This window comes from Rattus norvegicus, chromosome 4 (genome assembly GCF_036323735.1).
Source record: "Rattus norvegicus strain BN/NHsdMcwi chromosome 4, GRCr8, whole genome shotgun sequence".
NCBI classification, from domain to species: domain Eukaryota; kingdom Metazoa; phylum Chordata; class Mammalia; order Rodentia; family Muridae; genus Rattus; species Rattus norvegicus.
Genome location: NC_086022.1, coordinates 147,899,960 through 147,925,535, shown reverse-complemented (window position 1 = coordinate 147,925,535; position 25,576 = coordinate 147,899,960).

Genomic DNA, 25,576 nt, shown 5'->3' with positions numbered 1-25,576 from the left:
TCCCTACACATAGGGATTGGAACTATTAGGTAATGCCGCCTTGTCGGGGTTGGTGTGGCCTTGTTAGAGGAAGTGTGTCACTGAGGGTGAGCTTTGAGACTTCAAGTGTTCAAGCCAGGCCCAGTGTGACTCTTCCTGCTGCCTGCCAATCCAGATGTAGAGCTCTCAGCTCGTTCTCCACCAGCATGTCTGTCTCTATGTCACCACACTCTCCGTCATGATGACAGTGGACTAAACCTCTGAATCTGTTAGCCTCAGCTAAATGTTTTCCCTTATAAGACTTGTTAAGGTCATTGGTGCAATAGAAACCCTAAACATGGCAATAGCTGGAAAGTTCTATGAATGCTACAGGGAGAAAAAACGCTGTCCTCAGTCTTACCCAGTTGTGGGTCCTGCAGGCCATAATGACTGGCTTGGCAACATGTACCCACCGGTGCAATAGTGGTGGGAATGTTACGGAAACAACCAATCACTTCCTAATTGGGTTTAAAGCTCACTTTAAGATGGACCTTACATATGGTACCGTTAACCGGACTAAAGACTCTTGGCTGACTAGGTCATAGCCCTGGTGGAGAATTTGGCATAGTAACAAGCTTTCCCCAGTGTTCTATCTTTATAATTATAGATTAGTGTATCTCTTATTCCACATCATAGAAGCCGTTTGTAGAGAGACCCATAACCAGTCAACATGCAGAGAGTAAAATACCATGGAGCACTTGGCTCTAAATGGGACACCAGGATTACATTCCCTCTCCACAAGGTTCAGGGATCGTGTTAGAATGAGGAGCAGGAAGACAGTAAGAACCAGAATACATGGCTATCTGTAGCAAAACAGTGTTTTCTGGACATGGCAGTGCAGTTGCACACGTGAACTCACTGTATCTAGATACAAGACCTGTACAAGATCAAGCCAGCCAAAAATCTCAGCACAGATAGGAGAGGGAATCGTCCTCAAGTCCCATCCCTATCTGATAGCTAATGGGAGAGAGATGCCCAGTTTTCTTCAGGGATGTGGTTCCTGAGAGGCTATCCATGATCCAATGGAAGCTTCCACATTCATGTACCCTGAGCAACTCAATGGGTATTAAATAAAGACAGGGAAGTGTTGCTGGGCAGTGGTGGCTCCCGCCTGTAATCCCAGCACTTGGGAGGCAGAGGCAGGTGGAGCTCTGTGAGTTTAAGGGCAGCTTGGTTTATAGAGTGAGTTCTAGGACAGCCAGGGCTACAAAATAAAATAAAGCGGAGAGCTCATGAGGCTTGGAGGGAGATGTGTGGAGTAGGAGAGAGAGTAGAAGGATGGGGACAGGGACAGTTTAATCTAAACATGTTATGTGCATATATGGATATTAAGTAAAATAGTTCCTTACAAAAGCAACCAAAACAAAACAGGCACATTAGGTCTCAAGTGCAGAACTCTCATTGCTTCTGGCCCTGTGGTAGGGCAATGACCTGTGGTGGGAGCACATGGCAGGAACCCTTACCTCCTGAAGGCAGAGTAGAGAGAAGAGACCAGCAGTCTTCTGGTCCCTTTAAGGACCCACCCTCGATGATGTAGGACCTGAAGCTAGTCCCGCCTCTCTAACCTTTTTATTGCTTCTTTTAGTGCAAGCTGAAGACCAAGCCTTTCACAATTAGCCACTGGGGGAAATGTACCCAGGCCACAGCAAATGGGGACATTCAGCTCCCTGAGGAGCTGGGCTGTCTTCTCCCAGGCCTTAGTCCTCCTTGGTGACTTCACTCAATCCCATTCTATACATGTTCTATGTCCCTCTCTTGTTTCCTACGTTCTTTAGTTTATAGAGTTTTTGAGATAGAGTCTTCCTATGTCGCCCTGGCTGGCTTGAAACTTTCCATGTAGACCAGGCTTAAACTCGCAGGCATCCACCTGCCTCTGCCTCTGCCTCCCCAGTGCAGGTGTCACCCCCCTGTATCGTAGCCCAGACTGGCCTTCTACTTAGCACAATCCTCCTGTCTCTGTGACCTGTGCAAACCACACAAGGATGTACCATAACACCTAGCATTATTTACATTTTTAAATAAACAAGTTCATTTATTTACAGACAGTGGTTCATGTATCCCAGGCAACTTCAACACACTATGGAGCTGAGAAGTCCCTGATCCTCCTGTCTCTACCTTCTAAGTCCTTGGTTACAGAAGTCGCCACTCTGCTGGGGTTTTTGACTGTTTGCTTCCTTGTTTGGTAGGGTCTTGCTAGACAGTTCAAGCTAGCCGGAACCTGTGGTCTTCCCGCCGCAGCCCCCTGACAGCAGGAATTGCAGGTGTGCTGTCCCGCCCACTGCTCTGGTTCGGCTCACTTCCCACTTGCTCAGGGTGAAAGGCTTCCAGCACATTACTAAAGCATGTCCCTGACTGAAGGCTGCACTTGGGACTGCTCTGGAACCCAGATGGATCAACACGGGAACGGGAGGGAGGAAGTGGAAGGGAACGGATGCTCAGGATCCCTTCCACCATGAAACAGCAAGTCCAAGAAACAATGGGCTGAAGCGAGGCCGTGAACTGAAACCTCTGAATTAGTCAGAAGAAAATCTTCCAATTTAAGTTGTTTTCTTGAGCGTTTTGTCCCAAAGACAAATGTCTGACAGTTACCAAAGTAAAGACCGTTGCAGTTTTTTTTTTTTTTTTTTTTTTTTTTTTTTGGTTCTTTCTTTCGGAGCTGGGGACCGAACCCAGGGCCTTGCGCTTCCTAGGTAAGCGCTCTACCACTGAGCTAAATCCCCAGCCCCCCCCCCCCCCCCCCCCGTTGCAGCTTTAATGGCAGTGCCAGGGTCCTGGCTGACAGGGAGATGAACCTCCCCCCTGGACAAACACATGCGCTATGATAGGAGAAAGAAAGATGTCACAAAAGGACCAGAGCGATGACTTGTCAGATGAAGGTACTCGTCACCAAGCCTGATGACTTGGATTTGATGCAAGGAGAGGTCTGATTTCCCTAAGTTGCCCTGAGGCCTCCACACACGCTCAGTTTTATACACAATCATGTGCCCATACATAAATAAATATAATGCTTTGTTGTTGTTTTTTAGGAAAATTGTCATGGTTGCAAAATATTCCTGCAAAGAGTACAGCTTTTTGTTTTCTTTTGTTTTGTTTTCTTGTTTTATTTGTTTCTTTTTGAGACAGTTTCCTCTGTGTAGCCCTGGCTGTCCTGGAACTTACTCTGTAGATCAGGCTGGCCTCAAACTCAGAGATCTGCCTCCTGAGGGCTGGGATCAGAGGTTTGCACTACCACCGCCCTGCCACACATACAGCTCTTACTAGTACAAATCTAAAATTCGAGCTTCAACAGTGCTTCACACTTGACACAGCTGGAAACAGGGCTTCACTGGGCAAGAGCCCATAGCATTTCTGCTGTCTAAGGCGAAGGGTTTGACAAATTCATATAAGAGATGCTGGCCTTGGGTGTACACAGAGACACAACCCATTGGAAACCACTTAAATGTGCCTGTCTTGGGACAGGAGAGATAGCTTTGGCGAAGAGCACAGGCTTCTTTTACAGACATCCAAGTTTGGTACCCAGCACCATCTGGTAGTTTGCAAATACCAGTGCTGGGGAATCTAACAATTTCTCCTGGCCTCCTTGGCACTGGGCATACCCATGGTGCATATATGTCCATGCAGGTAAATACTCACACACATAAAAATTATTAAACACTGTGGCTGTCATTTTTATTATTATTTAAATGGTTATAATATTTCATTTTTTAATGTTATGTGCATTGGTGTTTTTGCCTGCTTCCATATCTGTGTGAGAGTGTCAGACCCTTTGGAACTGGAGTTATAGACAGTTGTAAGCTGCCATGTGGGTGCTGGAGATTTGACTTTGATCCTCTGAAAGAGGGGCCAGTGCTCTTAACCACGGAGCCATCTCTCCATCCAGTGGTACTTATTACATTTTTATTTATTTATTTTGGTCTGTGTGCATGCATACACACACACACACACACACACACACACACACACACACACACCTAAGTGTGTTTTGCCATAGTAAGGATGTACAGGGCAAAAGATATCTGTCTTTCCACATATGGATCCAGGGGATGGACCTCACAGCATGGGGCTTGTATGTAAAGGTTCACCTTTACATAATGAACCATCTTGCCAACACTAAACACTTGCTCTTTTTTTTTTTTAAGACAGGGTCTCACACAGCCAAAGATGACAGCTCTTCCTGCCTCTGCCTGCCAGGTGCTATGTCATGGGCTTAGCTTACCCCACCACGCCCAGCTTGATACAGTGCCAGTGATCAAGTGCATTACTTTGTATTTGCCAGGCAAGATTGCTACCGACTGAGTCACATCTTCAGTTCCTGGTTGTGTTTGAAGGTGTAGATAAGCATTTCTCTGGAGACCAAAATGGTGTTAGTCATAAGAATGGACAGTTAGAACCGGGTGGTGCATGCTTGTAATCCTAGGAGGCAGAAAGATTGCTGAAATTCAAAGCCAACCTGGGTTACATGCAGAGCTGAAGGCCAGCCTAGGCTACATGGTGAGACACACACACACACACACACACACACACACACACACACACACTGCCTGAGGTCTGTAATGCCTGCACTTAGGTGGTGGAAGCATGAAGATCAGAAGTTCAAGGCCAGCCTCAGCTTCTGAATGAATTGGAAAACAGTATGTTCTATGTCAGACACTGTTGCCGTGTCTCTGACATCCTGTCTTGTGCGTAATTATGTCTTCATGTAGCTGATTCTAGTTGCTCCTCCCTCCTTTCATGTGTTTATGCATGCAGAACATACACTACATGCCACAGCACACATGCGGAAGTCAAAGAACAACGTTGTGGAATCAGTTCTCTTCTTCCACCTTTAGACGGGCTTCAGGTTGTCAGGCTTGAGAGACAAGTGCTCTCCTGGCTGGGCCGTCTCGCCCAGCTGTCTCACCAGTGTCCTCTTTCCTTAGGTCGCTTTTCTCAGGTAGGTCACTACAGTAGTGAGGACCCCCTTTTAAAGTCAGTTATTTATGTTTTGCCTACATGTATGTAAGTGCACTACATGTGAACCTGGTGCCCACCGAGGTCAGGAGAGGGTGTAGGATGTCCTGGAACTGGAGTTACAGATGTTGCTGAGCTGTCATACGGGTTCTGGGAACCAAATCTGTCTCCTCGGCCAGAACAGCAAGCGCTCTCAACTGCAGAGCCATCGCTCCAGCCTTCTCTCTTCCTCTCCTTTTTGGATACACTGTCCCACTCTAGACTGTCTCACTCTGAACTCACTATGTAGCCTACGGTGGCCTCAAACTCACAGCAAACCTCCTGCCTCAGCTTCTTAAACACTAGGATTAAAGCATGGATTACCATGTCTGGCTACCGCTTTCTCTGTAAAGCACTCAAATTTAAGTATTTTGTGCCAGCAACAGAAAACAGACTTAACACATTTTTTTCATTGGTTATAACCTTGCCTTTGGGTGCTTTAAACATTCCGAGCACACAAATCAACTTGATAAGAGGACAACTGAATGCTGGCATTGCCGGTGGTTTCTTTTTTTTTTTTTTTGGTTCTTTTTTTCGGAGCTGGGGACCGAACCCAGGGCCTTGCGCTTCCTAGGTAAGCGCTCTACCACTGAGCTAAATCCCCAGCCCCTTGCCGGTGGTTTCTTAATGAACTAATTAATTAATCAAGCATGTATGGAGGGCTAATATGTATCAAAGGTTTTGGAAGGGCCAGAAGCCTGAGTTATCCAGGGTTGGGAGATCCTTGGCCTTGGCTGTTCAAGGCTTGGAGGCTGAGCAAAATGTCCAGGGGAAAAAGCTGAGGAAGAGAGATCCCGGTATGGGAATTTGAGGTGCTTCTGGACTCTCATCCACAGAAAATGTGACACAGAAGGCTGAGCTCTCTAGGGGACATCTCTCTTAGGACAGTTGCCTCAACTGGAGAGTCTAGCCAGACTGATTTATGTCTTCAATTTAATGTTGCTAAATGGCATCCCCAGAGACAGCATGGTGCAGTTTCCCTTGTGTGGTTAATCAAGGACTCTGCTGGAGTGTTTAGCACTAAGCCCCATTCTGATTATTTCTGACTTTGAGATGACTGGTGTAGACCTGAGTGAAGGCCAGGAAATTAGTTTTCTGATCTTCACAAATGACAGGAACAATCAGGTCCTGGTAGCACATACCTGAGATCCCAATACTTGCGAGAGGGAGGCACAGGCATCAAGAACCTCAAGGTTAACCTAAGCTACAGAGTGAGTTTGAGGTTAGCCCAGTGATAAAAATGTCTCAACAAAACCATCTACCAAACCAAACAGACAAACAACAGTAGGAAGCGGAGACAGAAAGGAAAGACAGCATAACCTAGAGGAAAAGCAACGACCAGAGTGAGGCAGCCCGTGCTGGTCTGCCCGGCTTGCTCATTTGGAAAATGACATGTTGACACCCATCTACCCAGATCATTGAAAGGATGAATGACAATGAAGTATCGCAAAGGCCCACACAAGACTGAGGAGAAAACAACATTTCCCTCTGTACTTTCCTTGTGACACAAAAGATCATAAATAAATAAGTTAGACTTGTATATAGTTTTCCCTTTTCTCTCCAGTCATGACGGAGTTGGTGAAGACAGTCAGCCAAGCTGACTGACTGACTGACTGACTGACTGAATGGCTCTACGAATGAAAGCCAAGCTGGATGTAGGAGGCACACCTGTAAACTCCACCTGTAAACTCCACCTGTAAACTCCACCTGTAAACTCAGCACCTGGGAGGCCGGGTCAGGAAGATGGCCACATGTTAGAGGCTGGACAGTCTAGAGTTCTGTGAAATGTGGTCAGGACCATAGATGGGCCCAGATTAAAGAGATTTTCTCCTGATTCACATTCACAGAACTGTTTGAAAATGTTATCTACCAAATATTCATTCTTTCCCTGTCCCTAGGCACAAGATTTTTGATTAGCCCAGGCTAGCCCTAAACTCCCTAGGAAGCTGAGGATGAACTTCCGATCCTCCAGCCCTCAGCTTCCAATTGTTGGCATTATAGGTGTATACTGCCACAGTCATCCAGTTTGTCGTCGTTGGTTTTGGTGTTTTTGTTGTGCTTTGGTTTTTGTTTTTGAAGCAGATTCTCACTCCGTTGCCCAGGCTACCCTAGAACTCACTTAATAGCCCAGACTGGTATCCATCTCAAGGCTGTCCTCCTGCCTCACCTCCTGAGGGAGAGCATTACAGGTTCAAGCTACCACGCTTGGTTCTAAAAGCTTAGTTTCAGTCCTTATCTGTGATTTCTGCACTCTAGAGAGAGTTTATCTCTTCCCACAGAGACTGAGAAATGCCCCCTCTCCTTCCCAGTGACTCTTGGAGCTCTACTATAACCAGCTCTCAAGACTTTAGAGAAACTTCTAGAAAAGATTTCCTCCTTAGTAACATAGCTCTGTGGGATCAAGACACACACACACACACACACACACACACACACACAAACACACACACACACACACGCACACACGACTCTGACAATAAATATTACAAACATAGGGATGGGGGGGTGCAGGATGTGAGTCCTAGGGCAGCCTGGATTACAGAGTAAGAAACCAAATTTCTTACATTTTTAACATCACTGTTGAGTCACAGACATATAAGCAGAGAATCACAAATCTTTGCTGCCCAGGCAGAGGCAAAGAGGGTCAGAGTGTATTTCACTCCAAAAGGATAAATATTCCCAGAACTCATCACACCTCAAATGGATAAACATTCCAACAAAGAAATAATGCAAACCATCATTCTAGGGCTGGGTGAGATGCTGTGTGCCTTAATCCCAGCCCTCGGGAGCCCTGAGCAGAAGGATCAGAAATCCCTTGTCAGTCGGGGATTAAGACCTTGTCATAAGAAACAAAACAAAAACTGTTCTAGACCTTATGATACCTGTACACTCTTCTAGAGAAAATGTGCACATGTCTGTGGACTCCTTCTGCGATCCAAGGCAAATGAACGCCTGAGGGAAGGGGTTCCATGTGAAGAAGTTCATGGGTAAAAATGTTGAGTCCACATGGAAATACCATTTTTGGACAGATCTAACATATTACAAATATGCATTTTTTTATCCAAAGTAGGAAAAATTTCAAATCTGGAAAGTATCTCTCTTTTCTTTTGGAACAGGTTCTTGCTTCACAGCCAAAGCTGTTCTCAAGCTTCCAATCCTCCTGCCTCAGATCCTGAGTGCTGGGACTATGGGTATGCACCACCATTCCTGATCTTAAAATTGGGAAATCTTTAGGACAAACTGTTTAGAATGTTAGTGAGTTGAAGGGGAAAGGCACCGTGGGGCTGATCCACAGAACGGCGTGTAAAGATGACAAAGTGGAGAGTGGGAAGGAGGTTCAGCCGTGAAAAGCACTCATTTTTGAGTTACCCAGCACCCACATGGCCCCCGAACCATCCATAGCTCCAGTTCCAGGGAGTCTGAAGTCGTCTTCTGGCTTCCACAGACACCAGGCACACCTGTGCTATACAGATATCCATTCAGACAAAACACACGTACTACTGTGCTTAAATCTATTTCTCTAGGTTTGTGGAAATTTTCTGTTTTAATATCATTTAATAGATTGTGCTTTTAGTGTTTATCTCAGCTCACTTAGCTGTTCTGGAACTTCCTCTGTGGACGAAATGAGGACATTTTAAGAAGACTACTAGCTGAGGCAGTTCATGACCACCAAGGCAGTGCTGCAGCTTGGGAAAGAATATGAGTGGAAGGGATGACTGGAAGGGATGGACAAAGGCTTTCAGCAGGTCCAACTCAGGAAACCTGCAACCCCTGATACACTTATTGCCAACCAGAGAAACGACCAACGAAAGCTCAGGAATCAGTAAGTATCTCTCGACCATAGCTTTAAATGTCAATAAAGAAATATCTACTAGCTGAGCGAATATAAAGTCTAAATCCAGCTGGGCCTGGTGTCTGGAAAGGTCATCCAGATTAAAAATTGAGAAAATTCAAATTAAACCCTACCGTAGACTAAATGGATTTAACAGAGATGTATGAAATATTCTGGGACTGGCAAGATGGCTCAGTGGGTAACGTGCTGGCTATGTACGCCCGGAGAGCTGAACATGGTCCCTGGAGGCTGCAGAAAGGTGGAAAGAGAAAGCAGAAACTGTTTCCAACCTCTGCATGGTCCCTGTGGCATACATGTTCCCACATACATAGCACACACACCACAGCAAGATACAGATAGACCAGCAACATGGCTCGGTATATAAAGGCTCTTCCTGTAGAAACCCGGTGACCTGAGTTTGATCATGGGAGCCCACATAAATAAAAATGAGAGAACAGAAATTGTTCTATGATGTCTGCATATTCTCTCTCTCTCTCTCTCTCTCTCTCTCTCTCTCTCTCTCTCACACACACACACACACACACACACACACATTCTTTCTCTCTCACACATACTAAATAAATTAATTAAAAAATTTAAATTAAAAACATTCTTTCTGGTAAACATAGAATACACATTCTTCTCGGTAGCCCCTGGAACCCTTTCTAAAACAGGAAACAATCTAGGATATAGCTTGGGTGTGAACAAGTAGAAAAGAATCAAAATCTTTTATTGCATATCAGACCATAGTACAATAAAGCTAGAAATTAATAGTGAGAAACTCCACAAACAAATGGACGTGGAGTAATGCACTCTTAATGGCCATTGGATCATGGAAGAAACAAATGTGAAGAAATTTAACCCTTTTAATGAGGAACTATTAACTGATTATGGGCTCTGGAGGAGGGGGAGATGGATTTCTATAAGAGTGTAGCCCCTGCATTAATCCTCAAGAGACTGGAGGCCCCAGGGAGGTTAGAGGTCTGGTGGGGTGGGGAGTGGGGCGTGGGGCGTGGGGGGTGAGGACATCCTTGTGGAGACAGGGGGCAAGGAGGAGGTATGGGATGTGGAACAGTCAGAGTGTGGACTGGGAGGGGAATAAAATCTGGAGTGTATAGAAAAAGAGTAAATAAAAAGAATAGGGCTGGAGAGATGGCTCAGTGGTTAAGAGCACTGACTGCTCTTCCAGAGGTCATGAGTTCAATTCCCAGCAACCACATGGTGGCTCACAACCATCTGTAATGAGATCTGGTGCCTTCTTCTGGCCTGCAGTCACATATGCAGGCAGAATGCTGTACATAAAATAAAATAAATAAATCTTTAAAAAAAATAAAAATAAAAAAAAAAAAAGAGTAGCCACTGCTAACAGTTTGACCACACTAATTGTCCCACACCCATGAGTATACAGACAGCACAAATTACCAAAATAAAGTAAAACGAGGACTTGGAGTTGGGAGAGTCATGGGGGGCCTAGGAAGAATGAGGGGAAGGAGCGGGGAGGAAGTATGATCAAAACACACAGTATGCAGTTCTCAAAGAATTAATACTATTTTTCATGGAAATGGAAGTATGGCTTCCTGAGCCTTGGGCAGCTAAGTTGGTGGTAAGAGGAAGTGATAGCTGTGAGCTCTTCCACTAAAAAGTCCAAAAGAGCTCACAGAACCAGTGTGATGAGACACCTCAAGGTCCTCCACAATCAAGAGCAAGGCACACACCTTAACCCCAGCACTCAGGAGGCAAAGGAAGAAAGAACTCCATGAGTTCAAAGCCAGACTAGTCTACATTGTGAGTTCCAGAACAGCCGGGGCTATGTACAGAGACTCTGTCTCAAAAACAACAAAGCACCCCTCCCAACACCCCCTACACCGCCAGAACATTTAGGGGCCATACACACTTTCAGCAAAGTATCAGGACACAAAATCAACATTCGAAAACTAGTAGCTAGGGCTGGAGAGGTGACTTGGTGGTTAGGAGCCTTGGCTGCTATGCTCAGGCCCCAGGCTCTGTCCTCAGTACCCACACATTAATTAGCTCATAGCCATCTCTAGCTCCAGTTCTAGAGGATCTGCTGCTCTCATCTGGCCTCCTCAGGAACTGCATGCACATGATGCACACGCACGCCTGTACTTATGCACGCCTTCAGGGAAAATGCCTGTACTTATAAAATTAAACAAAAAATAAATGATTTTTTAAACAAAAAAGAAAAAACAATATCTCTTCTTGCCAAGAAAGAAATCAGGGGACGATTAGAAATTCAAGACCAGCCACAGGACCCAGCTTTAAAAAGCAAAGGAAAAAGAAAAGAAAAAAAGAAAAGCAAAGCAAAGCAAAAGAGAACTGGAGTGATATCGTAAGTGGTTAAGAGTACTTACTGGCTGCTCTTCCAGAGGGCCCAGGTTTGGTTCCCAGCACTCACGTGGTAGTGTCTGTAGTCCCAGTTCCAGTCTATTTGATGCCTTCTTCTGGTCTCTGAGAGCATGTAGCACACAGACGTATGTGCCTGCAGATTCTCAAACACAGAAAATAAGAATAAATAAGTCGTAAAAACAAACAGAAGAAAGGGGACAATATTTTTGTTTTAGCTCATCCTGTTCATTGGTCTGAGTGATTTATAAATAAAAGACATTTATTTCTCATTATGTTGGAAGCCGGAACATGCAAGCCATCAGGAGATCTGGTGGGGGCTTGCTGTCCGGTCTATAGATGGCACCTTGTTGCTTTGTCTTCGTGAGGTAGAAGGGACCAAGGGGCTCCCTCTGGATCATTTACTATAAAACCAGCCCTATTGTTTGTGTGAAGTCCTCACAAGTCAGTCAGTTCCCAAAGGCCTCAACTCTTTATGTGTTTGCAGGACACCGGTCTTACTACATAGCCATGGCTGGAACTCACTGTATAGACCAGGTAGCCTTGAACACACAGATATCTGCCTGCCTCTGCCTCTGCCTCTGCCTCTGCCTCTGCCTCTGCCTCTGCCTCTGCCTCTGCCTCTGCCTCTGCCTCTGCCTCTGCCTCTGCCTCTGCCTCTGCCTCTGCCTCTGCCTCTGCCTCTGCCTGACATGTTAGTGTTTAAAGGCATATGGAACACACCTGAGTATGTTGAGTTTTTTTTTTTAAATATCATCATTGTAGGAAAACAATCAGACTCAAGCAAGATCTATGGAGTTTGTCACAGGATGTGTAGTGGGGTCAGTGTTAGGAATACAAACTGTGTAATTCATCATACCTAATGGAGAAAACGTATGGCTCTCTCAAGACTCTCCATAACAACATCACTTACAAAGCTCGCAGGACGTTAGAAACAGAGGAACACTCCCAACAAGATAACTGTCGTTAGGAAGGAATAAAATCTTACATCTAACCTACTTCTTTGTGGTTATGTACATGCTAGGCACAGTTCTACCAATGCCATCACACTTAATGGCAAAATACTGAAAAATCTGAGCCAGATATGGTGTAATTCTAGCATTTGTGAGGCCAAGGCTATGGGAAATAAGTTTGAGGCTAGCCTGGGCTCTATATCCTGAAGCTGTTTCAAAACCAAAGCAAATACCCTGGACAATACAGACATATACTTTCTCCACTCTTACTCAGCATTATAATGGAACATTTAAATCTCTCCCCCAGGGTCAGCATGATGGCTCGTGGGTAAAGGAGCTTGCTGTATAAGCCTGACGACCTGAGTTCAATTCCTTGAAGTCACATAAAGATGGAAGGAAGAAGTCCTTTGACTTCTCCACATGTGCTGTGAGAAGCAAGTGCACTTCTGTGCACACATACTTCATCCTAGAGCTCCAGGCTGGAGCAGGAGGGTATTGAGTGTGAGGGCTGCCTGGGCTGCACAGCAAATCCCTGCCACCAATAAACAAAAGAAATGAAAAAATAATGGTAATAATAGTAATAATAATTTAAAAACCCAACAACTTCTCCAAAACAAACAACAGACATCCTCGAACTTGAAATAATATACAAAACCCTACTAGGTTTACTAAGTCATTTTACGAGGTCACAGGATACACAGCCAATTTAAAACAATGCATTTGGAGTTGGGGATTTGGCTTAGTGGTAGAGCGCTTGCCTAGCAAGCGCAAGGCCCTGGGTTCGGTCCCCAGCTCCGGAAAAAAAAATGCATTTATTACACTCAATGCACAATTGGAAATCACCGAGCACGGTGTAGTACCACTTGCAATATTGCAAAACGAAGCCATGAAGCAGATGTGACTGTCATAAACACTGGCAAGGTTGGTGTTCGGAAGAACAAAACACAGATCAGAGAAATCACAGCAGACGAAGACTGTGAGAGATGAGTATGCTTATGGATTAGAAGACTCGATACTGTTAAGTAAGGCAGGAGCCACCCCTGGATGTGATCTATAGATTAAGCGCGAGCCATTCGGAAATCCACTAGGAATGCTAGGAGAAACCAGTGATTTCTCAGAATTATGTAGGGAAGAGGACCAAAATGACTTTAAATTTTCATTACGTTAAAAAGTGTGTGTGTGTGTGTGTGTGTGTGTGTGTGTGTGTGTGTGTGTGTGTTGTGCTAATAGCATCCATGGAGAAGTCAGAGGACACCTTCTTGTGGGAGTTCGTTTTTCACCGTGTGGGCCCTGGATTGATCTCAGGTTGGCAGACTGTAAGAACCTTTACCCATTCCTCTGGCCCCAAAATGAGTTTTTAAAGAAACAGATTTAGAGAAGCCAGGCTTCCTGATATCAAGTCTCACTGCAGAACCACACTGGTCAAGGGGGAGTGACATTGGGAAAGTATGAATCAAGTTGATCACCACAAGGGAAGTGAGGTGGCTGATGGCTGCACAGCAGAGGTGGACCCGGAGAGATCACTACAAGTTTGAGGCCAACACGCTCTACACATTGAGTTCAGTCAGGCAGGACTACCCATGAGATCTGAAACAAAACAGCAAACAAACGAATTCATCAATGGAACAAAATAACCTACAGATAAAGATTCAAATATATGAGAAAAATTATGTTGATTTTGTTGTATGTGTATTGAGACAGGGGTGTCACTGTGTGATCCACACTGCCCTGGAATGGTTACAGCCCCTAAATTGGCCTGTAACTGGGGGTAGTAATCCTTCTGTTTTTCTGGAGATTATAGGTGTTAGCCAACACGTCCAACTGCGTTTCTTTCTTCTTCTTTTTTTTCTTTCAGTTTTGCGTGTTTTGTGTGTTTTTGTTACTGTCTTTTTGAAACAGGACCTCATATAGCCCAGGCTATACTCCAACTCTCAATGTAGCTGAGAGTCGAGGAACCCCTGATCCTCCCTTTTTACTTCTTAATTGCTGGGATTACAGGTGTGAGCCTTTGCGCCTGACTCAAAAAAGTTTTAAAAAAATCTGTATTTTGAACTAATTTATATATAATAAAGTTCATGGAAGTAAAATACACAATTGAATGTTTTTACGTTCACATAGTTGTACAACTGTCCCCAGGTTAGCATACTTCCAACACCCGAAAAAGAAGCCATGTGGCCACCAGCAGGCCACTCCTCTCTCCCACCCCATCCCCAGGTAATCCCTCACCCACTTTCTGTCTCTGGAAAGTCTCTCAGCTTGATGCATCATCACGGAAGTGGGGTCCCAGAACGCTGTCTTTTGTGACTGGTTTCTGTCCCTTAGCTCACTGTTCTCACAATCCCTCCATTTCAGAGTGTAGTAACATTTCGTTCCTTTTTATCGTTTAGATATTGTTCTCTTGAGTGACTACATACATTTATTTTTTCCACTTTAGAAATATCATGAATAGTGCTGTATAGACTATTATATGAGTTGGGGTAGACATTTTTTTCTAAGAAAAGTTTCTTTCCTATTTGTGGTCACATGTGCACGTGCACACCCGCGCTTGTCACGTGTGTCTTACACATGTGAGTCCGGTAAAGGGGAGAAGAGAGCCAGATCCCCGGAAGCTAGGGTTGCAGGTGGTCATGAGCTGCCCAGTGTGGGTGCTGGAAACCTGACTCGGGTCCCCTTCAGAAGCAGGAAGTGCTCGTTAAGTACAGGGCTGCCTCTTCAGACCCAGGGATTTATTCACTTTGTAGTCTGGGCCTCGCTCTGCTCCCTAGGCTTCCTCAAACTTGAAATCCTGCCTCTACCCGTCATATGCTGGGGTCACAGGTGCGTGCCACCACACATGGCTTTTTTATTTTTGACAAAGGTATAATGACTATCCAAAAAAACGATTGTCTTTCTAACAAACTGTCCACAGTCACCACATACGCAAAGGGATGAATATCGAGGGGCTGGGGGGGGGGAGCTCAGTTGGCTGAGTGCTTGTCTGCCATTCCTGAAGCCCTGGGTTCAAGCCCCAGTACCGCATAAACAGGATGGTGGTGCACCGCTCTAATCCAAGCACACAGGGAGGTGGAAACAGGAGGATCAGAATTCAAGATCACTGTGAACTTCATCATAAGAAAAAATTAACTCAATGTGTATTATGGAGGCTTAATGTACAGAGTAAAACAAAATTTCTGGAAGAAAATGTAACATTGATCAGGCAAAATTTTCTTTTCTTTTTTTTTTTTTCCAAAGGTTCCTATACACTTTATTTTTCTCATTTACTATTTTTTTTTCTTTTTTCTTTTTTTCGGAGCTGGGGACCAAACCCAGGGCCTTGTGCTTGCTAGGCAAGCGCTCTACCACTGAGCTAAATCCCCAACCCCTTCTCATTTACTATTAACTGTACTTTTTTTCTCTTTTTTTCTTTATTAACTTGAGTATTTCTTATTTACATTTCGATTGTTATTCCCTTACCCGGTTTCCGGGCCAACATCCCCCTAACCCCTTCCCCTCCCCTTTTACATGGGTGTTCCCCTCCCCATCCTCCCCCCATTTCCTCCCTCCCCCCAACAATCACGTTCACTGGGGGTTCAGTCTTGGTAGGACCAAGGGGTTCCCCTTCCACTGGTGCTCTTACTAGGCTATTCATTGCTACCTTTGAGGTCAGAGTCCAGGGTCAGTCCATGTATAGTCTTTAGGTAGTGACTTAGTCCCTGGAAGCTCTGGTTGCTTGGCATTGTTGTTCATATGGGGTCTCGAGCCTCTTCATGTTCTTCCAGTCCTTTCTCTGATTCCTTCAACGGGAGTCCCGTTCTCAGTTCAGTGGTTTGCTACTGGCATTCGCCTATGTATTTGCCGTGTTCTGGCTGTGTCTCTCAGGAGAGATCTACATCCGGTTCCTGTCGGCCTGCACTTCTTTGCTTCATCCATCTTGTCTAATTGGGTGGCTGTATATGTATGGGCCACATGTGGGGCAGGCTCTGAATGGGTGTTCCTTTTGTGTCTGTTTTAATCTTTGCCTCTCTATTCCCTGCCAAGGGTATTCTTGTTCCCCTTTTAAAGAATGAGTGAAGCATTCACATTTTGATCATCCGTCTTGAGTTTCATTTGTTCTGTGCATCTAGGGTAATTCAAGCATTTGGGCTAATAGCCACTTATCAATGAGTGCATACCATTGTTTTTCTGTGATTGGGTTACCTCACTCAGGATGATATTTTCCAGTTCCAACCATTTGCCTATGAATTTCATAAAGTCATTGTTTTTGATAGCTGAGTAATATTCCACTGTGTAGATGTACCACATTTTCTGTATCCATTCCTCTGTTGAAGGGCATCTGGGTTCTTTTTTTTTTTTTTTTTTTTTGGTTCTTTTTTTCGGAGCTGGGGACCGAACCCAGGGCCTTGCGCTTCCTAGGTAAGCGCTCTACCACTGAGCTAAATCCCCAGTCCGGGCATCTGGGTTCTTTCCAGCTTCTGGCTATTATAAATAAGGCTGCGATGAACATAGTGGAGCATGTGTCTTTTTTATATGTTGGGGCATCTTTTGGGTATATGCCCAAGAGAGGTATAGCTGGATCCTCAGGTAGTTCAATGTCCAATTTTCTGAGGAACCTCCAGACTGATTTCCAGAGTGGTTGTAACAGTCCAGGCAAAATTTTCTTAAATATTGAGTCTGGATGGAAAGACAAAAACTAAGGGGACATGAGAGGGGAAAACTGCTCACGCTAGGGTTCTGCCTCACCGACCGAGTGAGATTCGAGAAACTAAAGCACAACTGACAACTCCAGGGTTAATGTCTGCTTTCCTAAGGACATCAACAAGAGTGTTTGAAACAACAGCTGGGGGGCTGGGGATTTAGCTCAGTGGTTAGAGCGCTTACCTAGGAAGCGCAAGGCCCTGGGTTCGGTCCCCAGCTCCGAAAAAAAGAACAAAAAAACAAACAAACAAAAAAAAAAACAGCTGGATTGCGCTTGCTTAGGGGTCAGGATATCTGTGCCCATGAGCATCCCTAACTCTGGACAGCAAACCTTGAACCTCGAACCTCAGAAAACCACTCCACAACTTCACTAGACAGGAATTCTCTAAGAGGAACAAGTGAGCCAGGTTATCTGCTTTTACCTAAAGCTTAACCTGGTTAGTAGTCAAACCCTGTTCAACAGTAAGTACATCCTTTGAATCCTCTGGTCAAGGTGATATAAAGCCACAAAATCATAAATATAAATATGTATGCATATATGTTAAAGATGCACGATAAAGATGCATTGGTGGGGCTCTGTCTTGAGAAGTCTACACTCATTTCTTGGATTGTACTGTAATTTTTCTAAGCATGTCTGTCTCTGTCTTTGTGTCTCTGTGTCTCTCTGCCTCTGTGTCTCTGACTGACTCTGTCTCTGACTGTCTCTGTCTCTCTCTGTATCTATCTGTCTGTCTGTCTGTCAGTCTCTGCTTTCATTTTCCCTTATCTAGTGAATGCACTGACTGTTTCACTCTGACTCATCCTAAAATTATTTTGGGCAGCATTGCCAAGGGTCTGGATTACTTGAATGGAGGGCCTTAAGAAGGAAAATCCCCAAGGCTGTCTGTGGCAAGATTCCTTACCATTACTGACAGATAATATATACTTAAAAATGTAATCAGTAAAAAAACAATATGTCAAATGGGAATTCATGAAAAGAAAGAACTTTTGCCTTTTTCAAAAGACACTGCTAAGCTATAGAGCAGCTCATGGTTTACACACGCCTATAATCCCCTACACTCAGGAAACTGAGGCAGGACCTTCAAGGCGGCCTGGGGTGAGACCCTATCTTATATGACAAATGGGACCAGTGAGACAGGTCCATGGGTAAAGACACTTACCACATCAATCTGATGATCTGAATTCGACCTCTAGGTTCCACAGTGGACAGAGAGAACTGAGTACTAAAATTAACCTCTCACCTCTATGAGTGTACCCTGGCCCACACAGCCGATGATGATGATGATGATGGTGGTAATGATGGTGATGGTGGTGGTGGTGATGGTGATGGTGGTGGTGGTGATGATGATGGCAGTGGTGGTAGTGATAGTCAATTAAAACAAAATGACAAAAAGGAGATTGAAAAGATGAGTCACCAGTTGGGAAGCAATATTTACTACGTAAATGTAACAGAGAGGTCCCAACATTTCACACTAAGGGCATGTTGGTAAAGTAGAGCCCTGAGTTAAAGTCCCAGTGTCCATGCTTAAGAAACCAGGCATGCAGTCAGTCCTGCAGATCCAAAGCTGCAGGATCGTCATGACACAGGCAATGGCAAGGTATCCCAGAGGAGTCCCGGAGAGGATCCAGTATTGATAGTGTAGCAGAAGCAGAGGCCTTGAACCAGACTAACAATTCGTTCCAATGAACATTTGCAAGTAAAGATGTGTGTACTGTGGGACACACTGGGACACATTACAGCTTCCATAGCAAGATTTTGGGGGAGAGGTTTGCAAGTGTGGAGGGCAGATACAAAAGGATGGGGAGATGAGTGGAATTGAGGTGCATGATGTGAAATTCACAAAAATTTAAAAGTTAAAAGAAAAAAAAAGGAAAAGAAGCAATGTAAGGTAATGTGTTTGTAAACCCAGCCCTGAGGGTAGACACCCACAGATCCCTGGGGCAGATCCTTGGCTGGCCAGCCTAGACTTCTTGGTGAGTCTCGGGTTCCAGGGAAAGACTGTCTCAATAGACAAAGCAGACAACGCATACAGAATGACACTTAGAAGGGAAGGAGAGGGGAGAGAGTTAGGTCAGACATGGTGCTGTGGCTTTAATGCCAGCACTTTAGAGAAAGGCAGCTGGATCTTAGTGATTTTTGAGGTCAGCCTGTTTTACATAGTTAGCTCCAGGCTAATCAGTGAGATTTTTGTCTCATAAACAAAAAACAAAAAAACAAAAAAAGGAAAGGAGATTCCATTTCTAAATTGAAACCATAGTAGAATACACACTCAAAACCAAAGTGAAAAAAAAAACCACCCTTAATTGTGCCTGTAACTCTTGCTCTTGAGATAGTGGAGGCTAAAGAATCAGGGGTTCAAAGTTATCCTCTGCTAAATACAATGCTCAAGACTATTCTGGGCTACATGAAACCTTGTCTCAAAATCCTTCAGAAACCAATCAACCAGCCAGCCAGCCAGCCAGCCAGCCAATCAAACAAGTATCCTCATGCTTGGGGCACACACACACACACACACACACACACACACACACACACACACACACAAACCAATGAAGATGTGGAACAACTAGAACTTTCTGTTTCTGGTGGGGATACAAAATTGTATATCGATTGATTGATAGATGGATTGATCAAGACAGGGTCTTGCTATGTAGCCAAAGTTGACCTCAGACTCGTGATGTAGCCCAGGCTGGCCTCAAATTCTGTCAATACTCCTATGGTGATGTTTAGATTGTTTACACTAAAAACAGCCCAAATATCCCTCAAACGGCACACGGAGAAATAAACGAATCCATCCAAACAGTGCATCACTCATCTGCAGTCAAAATGGACCAACCACCCATGCACTCAGCAGTGTTGAACTGCAAGATTCCCAGTGACTCCATAAGGTACAGACTGGCATTTGCTAAGTATGTGACATTGTTTAAAGGGAACAATTAGGGCTGGAGGGATAGCTCAGTGGTTAAGAAAACTTGCTGATCTTCCAGAGGAACCGAGTTCAATCCCCAGCACCCACGTGGTGGCTCACAGCTGTCTGTAACTTTAATCTTAGGGTGTCTGGCACCCTCTTCTGATCTCTGTAGGCTCACACGTGGTGCTCATAGACACACTCAGGCACACACATCTACACATAAATATTAAAACAATAATAAAAGGTAAAACTCTATGAGCCACAGAGACGGTTGAGCAGATGACCTGAGTCCAACCCCCAGTACCCACATGGTGTAGGCAACAGCTGACAGCTGGATGTTGTCCACATATGCAGCACGTCTCTGGCAGCACTACTACAAATAAATAAATGTAGTAAAAAATAAAAGACAAAACACACCAAAGAGGAAAAAACAAATAAATGGCTGCCTGGGGCTCAAAGTGAGATGACGATCCAACATGGAAGGGACAGCAGGGAATTCTGGGAGCAGTGGAAATGTTCTGTCTATGAGAGTGGTTACACAGCTGCATGTTTTTGTCACTACTGAAAGACATGTGTGTTAAGTACCTAACTCTTAATAAACTTGGATTTAAAATATTGTGCTTAAAGGGCCTTAGATAGAAACACAACTAAAAAAATACACAAACGACCATAACAATGGCATAGTGTGTTCCAAACTAAAACCCTCTCCACTGTTTCTGTGTAGGTGGAGTAGAGACAGCCTAGTTTATTTTAGCTATTCTGTTAACGATGCATGTTTTAAAATGTAAGGATAAACAAAAAAGGGTAGAGATAAAATAAAGGCATCTCTTGCTCACCACCACCAATCTGCTATAGAAATCGAAACAGAGGGAAGCAGGGTTCTCACTGTCTCTGTTTTTGAGACAGAGTCTCATACAATCCAGGCTGGTCTCAAATTTGCTGAAGCTGTTCTTGAGTTTCTCATCTTCTTCCCAAGTGCTGGGATGGCAGTTGTGTTTGACCATGGGTGGGGAGTTCCCATCGATTTTGTTATTGTTTTGTTTGAGACAGGTTCTTGCTTTATATCCCAGACTGTTTTGAAACCCCATGACAAGCTTTAATCCATATTTTTTTTTCTTTCTTTTTTTCGGAGCTGGGGACTGAACCCAGGGCCTTGCTGCGCCCTACTACTGAGCCAAATCCCCAACCCCCTAGTCCATATTTTTTAAAAAGAAAAACAACAAAGTGAAACGCATTGACATCAAAAACCAATTTCCTAAAACACAAACAAAATACAATTCAACATCAGTATCTATGTGACAATTTAAAAAGTGTTTAAGTTTCTTAACTCAAAACGGTTTGGTACTGGCATAGGATGAACACAGATACGAAAGCAAGTAGGCCTTGAAGTTGGGATCCAGGTTGTGTTCCAACCTATGATGTGTAAGATGTTCCTCCTAGGGTTAAAACATTCCACCTTGCAGGAAGCTCCTTGAACTGGAAGCTAAACAACACAGAACAACTTCAGGAAGTCCCTGAAACTGAACAGGTTCGTCACACCCCTCTCTGACTGAGTAAGCAATAAAAGCTGAATCCCTCTCAGATGAAAGGGAGCTGGGCTGCAAGGAGACTCTTAGGCTGAGCTGCCAATACGACTCAGACAAGCTGGGCTACAATGAAAGCTCTGAACCCCAACAGCTCCCTGGAGGGGCAGAAAACAGCTTAGTTGGCTGGAAGAGGTTTAGACAAACTGAAACACCCCAGAAGGACACTCTCCAAACTGCTAAGGTGTCTGCAGTGTGCTTCTGGTTTCCCAGCTTTCTGAGTTGTCACTAGTGCTGGGGTGGGCTTTGATGATGTGGCTGTCTTTTAGTCATTTTTGCTGCATCAAGTAACCCCTTATCTATATTCCTATAACTAACCCCAATAAAATTCACTGGTTCACTAGGGTGGACTTTGATGGCATCTGTACTTTGGTCAGTAGTGGGCTCACTATCTGGGGTGAGCACATGTGTGTCTTGTGTCTCTCCAGGGAATGTTTTGTCCACAACAAAATGCTAAGTCATTGCTGTAAGTTATTGTCCCCTATGTTTAGTTTGTTTTTGAGACAGGGGCTCACCATGTAGCCTGGATGGCCTGAAACTCACTATGTATACCAAGCTGACCTTAACTCATAGAGATTCACCTGCCTCTGCCTCCCTAGTCCTGAGATTAAAAAGGCTTGTGCCAACACCTGGCTTCCCATTCCTTTCTGACTTGAGACAAAAAACTTGCTGAGTTGCCCAGGCTGGTCTTGAACTTGTGATCCTCACCTCAGCCTTAAATAGCCAGTCTGCATGGTATAGCAGGCTTAGTAAATCAGCTGACTTGTAACAAGATGCTAAAACCTCTGGAGAAAGGAAAGGCTTAGTTTAAAGTTGTTAGAAAACCTAGATCTCTGAAAAGATTGAACTGAGCGGGCCCTCGCTTTATACTATTCTGTTATTTACGTTCATCTTAGCCAGAGGCCAGGAAGTGATTGCTGCTTATTTTTTTTTCTTTTTTCTTTTTTTCGGAGCTGGGGACCGAACCCAGGGCCTTGTGCTTGCTAGGCAAGCGCTCTACCACTGAGCTAAATCCTCAACCCCTGCTGCTTATTTTTTAGTGAAGCTTTTAAAAAAAGATTTGTTTTCATTTTTCTTCTCATTTCTTCTTTTTCTGTTAAATGTAAGTACACTGTCACTGTCTTCAGACACACCAGAAGAGGACATCAGATCCCATTACAGATGGATGTGAGTCACCATGTGGTTGCTGGGAATTGAACTCAGGACCTCTGGAAGAGCAGTCAGTGCTCTTAACCACAGAGCCATCTCTCCAGCCCTCATTTTATCTTAGACTATCTTATTACTTTATCTAGTCTTAAAGTGGTATTTTAGGGGCGGCTTGGGAGATGTATCTCAGGGCCTCACTATGCTCACCACTGTGCTACACCTAGCCAACACTAGACTTGATTTCATCACTTCCTAAATTCTATCTGTCTTCCCAACTCTGGTAACTAAAAAGTCTAGGTGATATGAAATCCTGTTTATTTGATTTTAGTTTTTAGTGTGTGTGTGTGTGTGTGTGTGTGTGTGTGTGTGTGTGTGTGTGTGTGTGTGAAAGAGAGAGAGAGAGAGAGAGAGAGAGAGAGAGAGAGAGAGAGAGACCTCAGAGGCCAGAAGAGGACATCAGATCCTCTGGAGCTAGAATTACAGGTAAGCTGCCCTCTGTGGGTTCTGGGAACTGAACTTGGATCCTCTGTGTCTTAATTAGGATTATTATTGCTGTGATGAAACACCATGACTAAAAGCGACTCCGGGAGGAAAGGGTTTATTTGGCTTACTCTGTGACATCACTGTTCATCAATGTGGTGCTATGAATAAGAATCTCCCTCATAGCATACATTTGAAAACTTAGTCACCAGAAGATACCACTATTCAAAAGGATTAGGAGGTGTGGTCTTGGAGGAAGTGTGTCACTGGGGGTTGGGGGAGGGCTTTGAGGTTTCAAAAACCCATGCCAAACCCAGAGTCTCTCCCTTCCTCTCCCCTTTCTTTTCCCCCTCCCTCCTCCTCTCCCTCCCCCGCCCCCCCATGGATCAGGATGTAGCTCTCAGCCATTTCTCCAATGCTTACTTGCATGCTGCCATGCTCTCCCTTATAATGATATTGGACTAATCTCTAAACTGTAATCAAGCCTCCAATGACATGTTTTCTTTTATAAGAGTTGCCTTGGTCATGGTGTCTCTTCAACAATAAAACAGTGACTAAGACAATCATTGAAGGAAATCTGGACAGTAACTCAAGCAGGACAGGAACCTAGAGGCAGGAACTGCTAAAGAGGCCATGGAAGAATGCTGCTTACTAGCTTGCTCTTCTAGGCTTACTCAGTCTGCTTTCTTGTAGAACTCAGGACCACAAGCCCAGGGATGGGCTAAGCCTTCCCATAATAATCACTAGTTAATCACTAATTAAGAAAATGTCCTGGGGTTGGGGATTTAGCTCAGTGGTAGAGTGCTTGCCTAGCAACCGCAAGGCCCTGGGTTCGGTCCCCAGCTCCGAAAAAAAGAAAAAAGAAAAAGAAAAAAAAAAAAGAAAATGTCCTACAGGCTGGCACACAGCCTGGTCTTATGGAGGCATTTTCTCTATTGAGGTTCCCTCTTCTCAGATGACTCTAGCTGTGTCAAGTTGACATAGATCCAGCCAGCACATTCTGTTACAGCAGAATATATTCTTAACCATGGAGCAATCTCTTCTGCCTCTTGCTTATTTTATTTCATAAATGTATGTGATGGTTTGAATGATAATGGCTCCCAGGGATTCATATGGTTTGAATGCTTGGTCTCCAGTTAGCGGAACTGTTTGGGAAGGATTAGGGGGTGTGGCCTTATTGGAGGAGTTGTAGCTTGTTGGAGAAGGTATGTCAGTAAAGGTGTGCTTTTCTCTTTCTCTCTGCCTGCTGCCTGCAGATGAGCATGTAAAGCTCTCAGCTACTGCTCCAGCACCATAGCTGTGTGCTTCCTGCCATGGTGATCACTGAAACTTCTAAACTGTAAGCAAACCAACTAAATGCTCCTCATGCTCAGTGAATCATAAAGACAATGCTATTAGTCAGGGTTCTCCAGAGAAACAGAATTGATAGAATAATTATCTATATTAAAGGGGGATTTATTAGATTGCCTTACTGTTTGGGTAGTTAATCAATGGCTGCCTTCGCCAGACAGGTTAACATCACAATAGCTGTCAGTCTTTGAGGCTGGATGCCTTAGCATTCCCAATTTGGTATTGACAATGGAGGGTGACTGGAGAGCCACTGGTCTTTAGTTTCTCATAGAAGATTGAAGAAGCTTGGCTCTGGTGTCAGTGATGGCAGCAGTGGCAGCAGCAGTGTGGATGAATACTATATCAATGGAAAAATCAAGTAGGCAAAAAGCAAATGATTTTCTTCCTCTGACCTCAGCATCTAAGGTTGGCACCATGAGGTGCCTTCCACATTTGGATAGCTCGTCCCACTTCCAGTGACCTGGTCAAGCAAAGTCCTTACAGATTCCAGAGACATGTCTCTTAGTCAATTCCAGATGCAGGCAAGCTGATCACCAAGACCAGCAATCAAAATGCCCCACCTCCTGTCTTCCTTCCTCTCTTCTTTATGTTTGTTTGCTTTAAGATAAATTCTCACTATATGGCTCAGGCTGTCTTCAAACATAGCTATTCTCCTGTCTTAATCTCCCAAGTGCTGGGATCATAGGTGTGCACCACCAGCCAAGGCTGGAATTTTTTTTTTAAGGCTGGAATTTTTAAAAACTAATTTATACTGTGGTCTTGGCCAGTCACCTGTTAGGTCTTTTAATTTGCCTGTGTATATTTATTTAATTTTGAGATAAGGTCTCAAAGTGTAGTTTCAGAGCCACTATGTAGGCCAAGCTGGCCTTAAACTTACAGAACATTTACCTGCCTCTGCCTTCCAAGTGCTGGGATTAAAGGCTTATGCCACTATGCTCACCTAGATTGTGTGTCTTAGCAGAAATCAACTTTCTTGCAGTTTCCTGAGGCCTCTCTGCTTATCCTTTTTGCTATGTCCTCATGTGCTGGTCTCTTGGTCTAAGTCAGTGGTTTTCAGCCTGTGGATAATGACCCCTTTGCCAAATGACCCTTTCACAGTGGCCACCTAAGACCATCTGCAGGTCAAATATTTATATTACGATTCACAACAATAACACAATTACAGTATGAAGCAGCAATGAAAATAATGTTATGGTTGGGCATCACCACAACATGAGGAACTGCATTAAAGGGCTGAAGCATAAGGAAGGTTGAGAACCACTGGTCTAAGTTCTG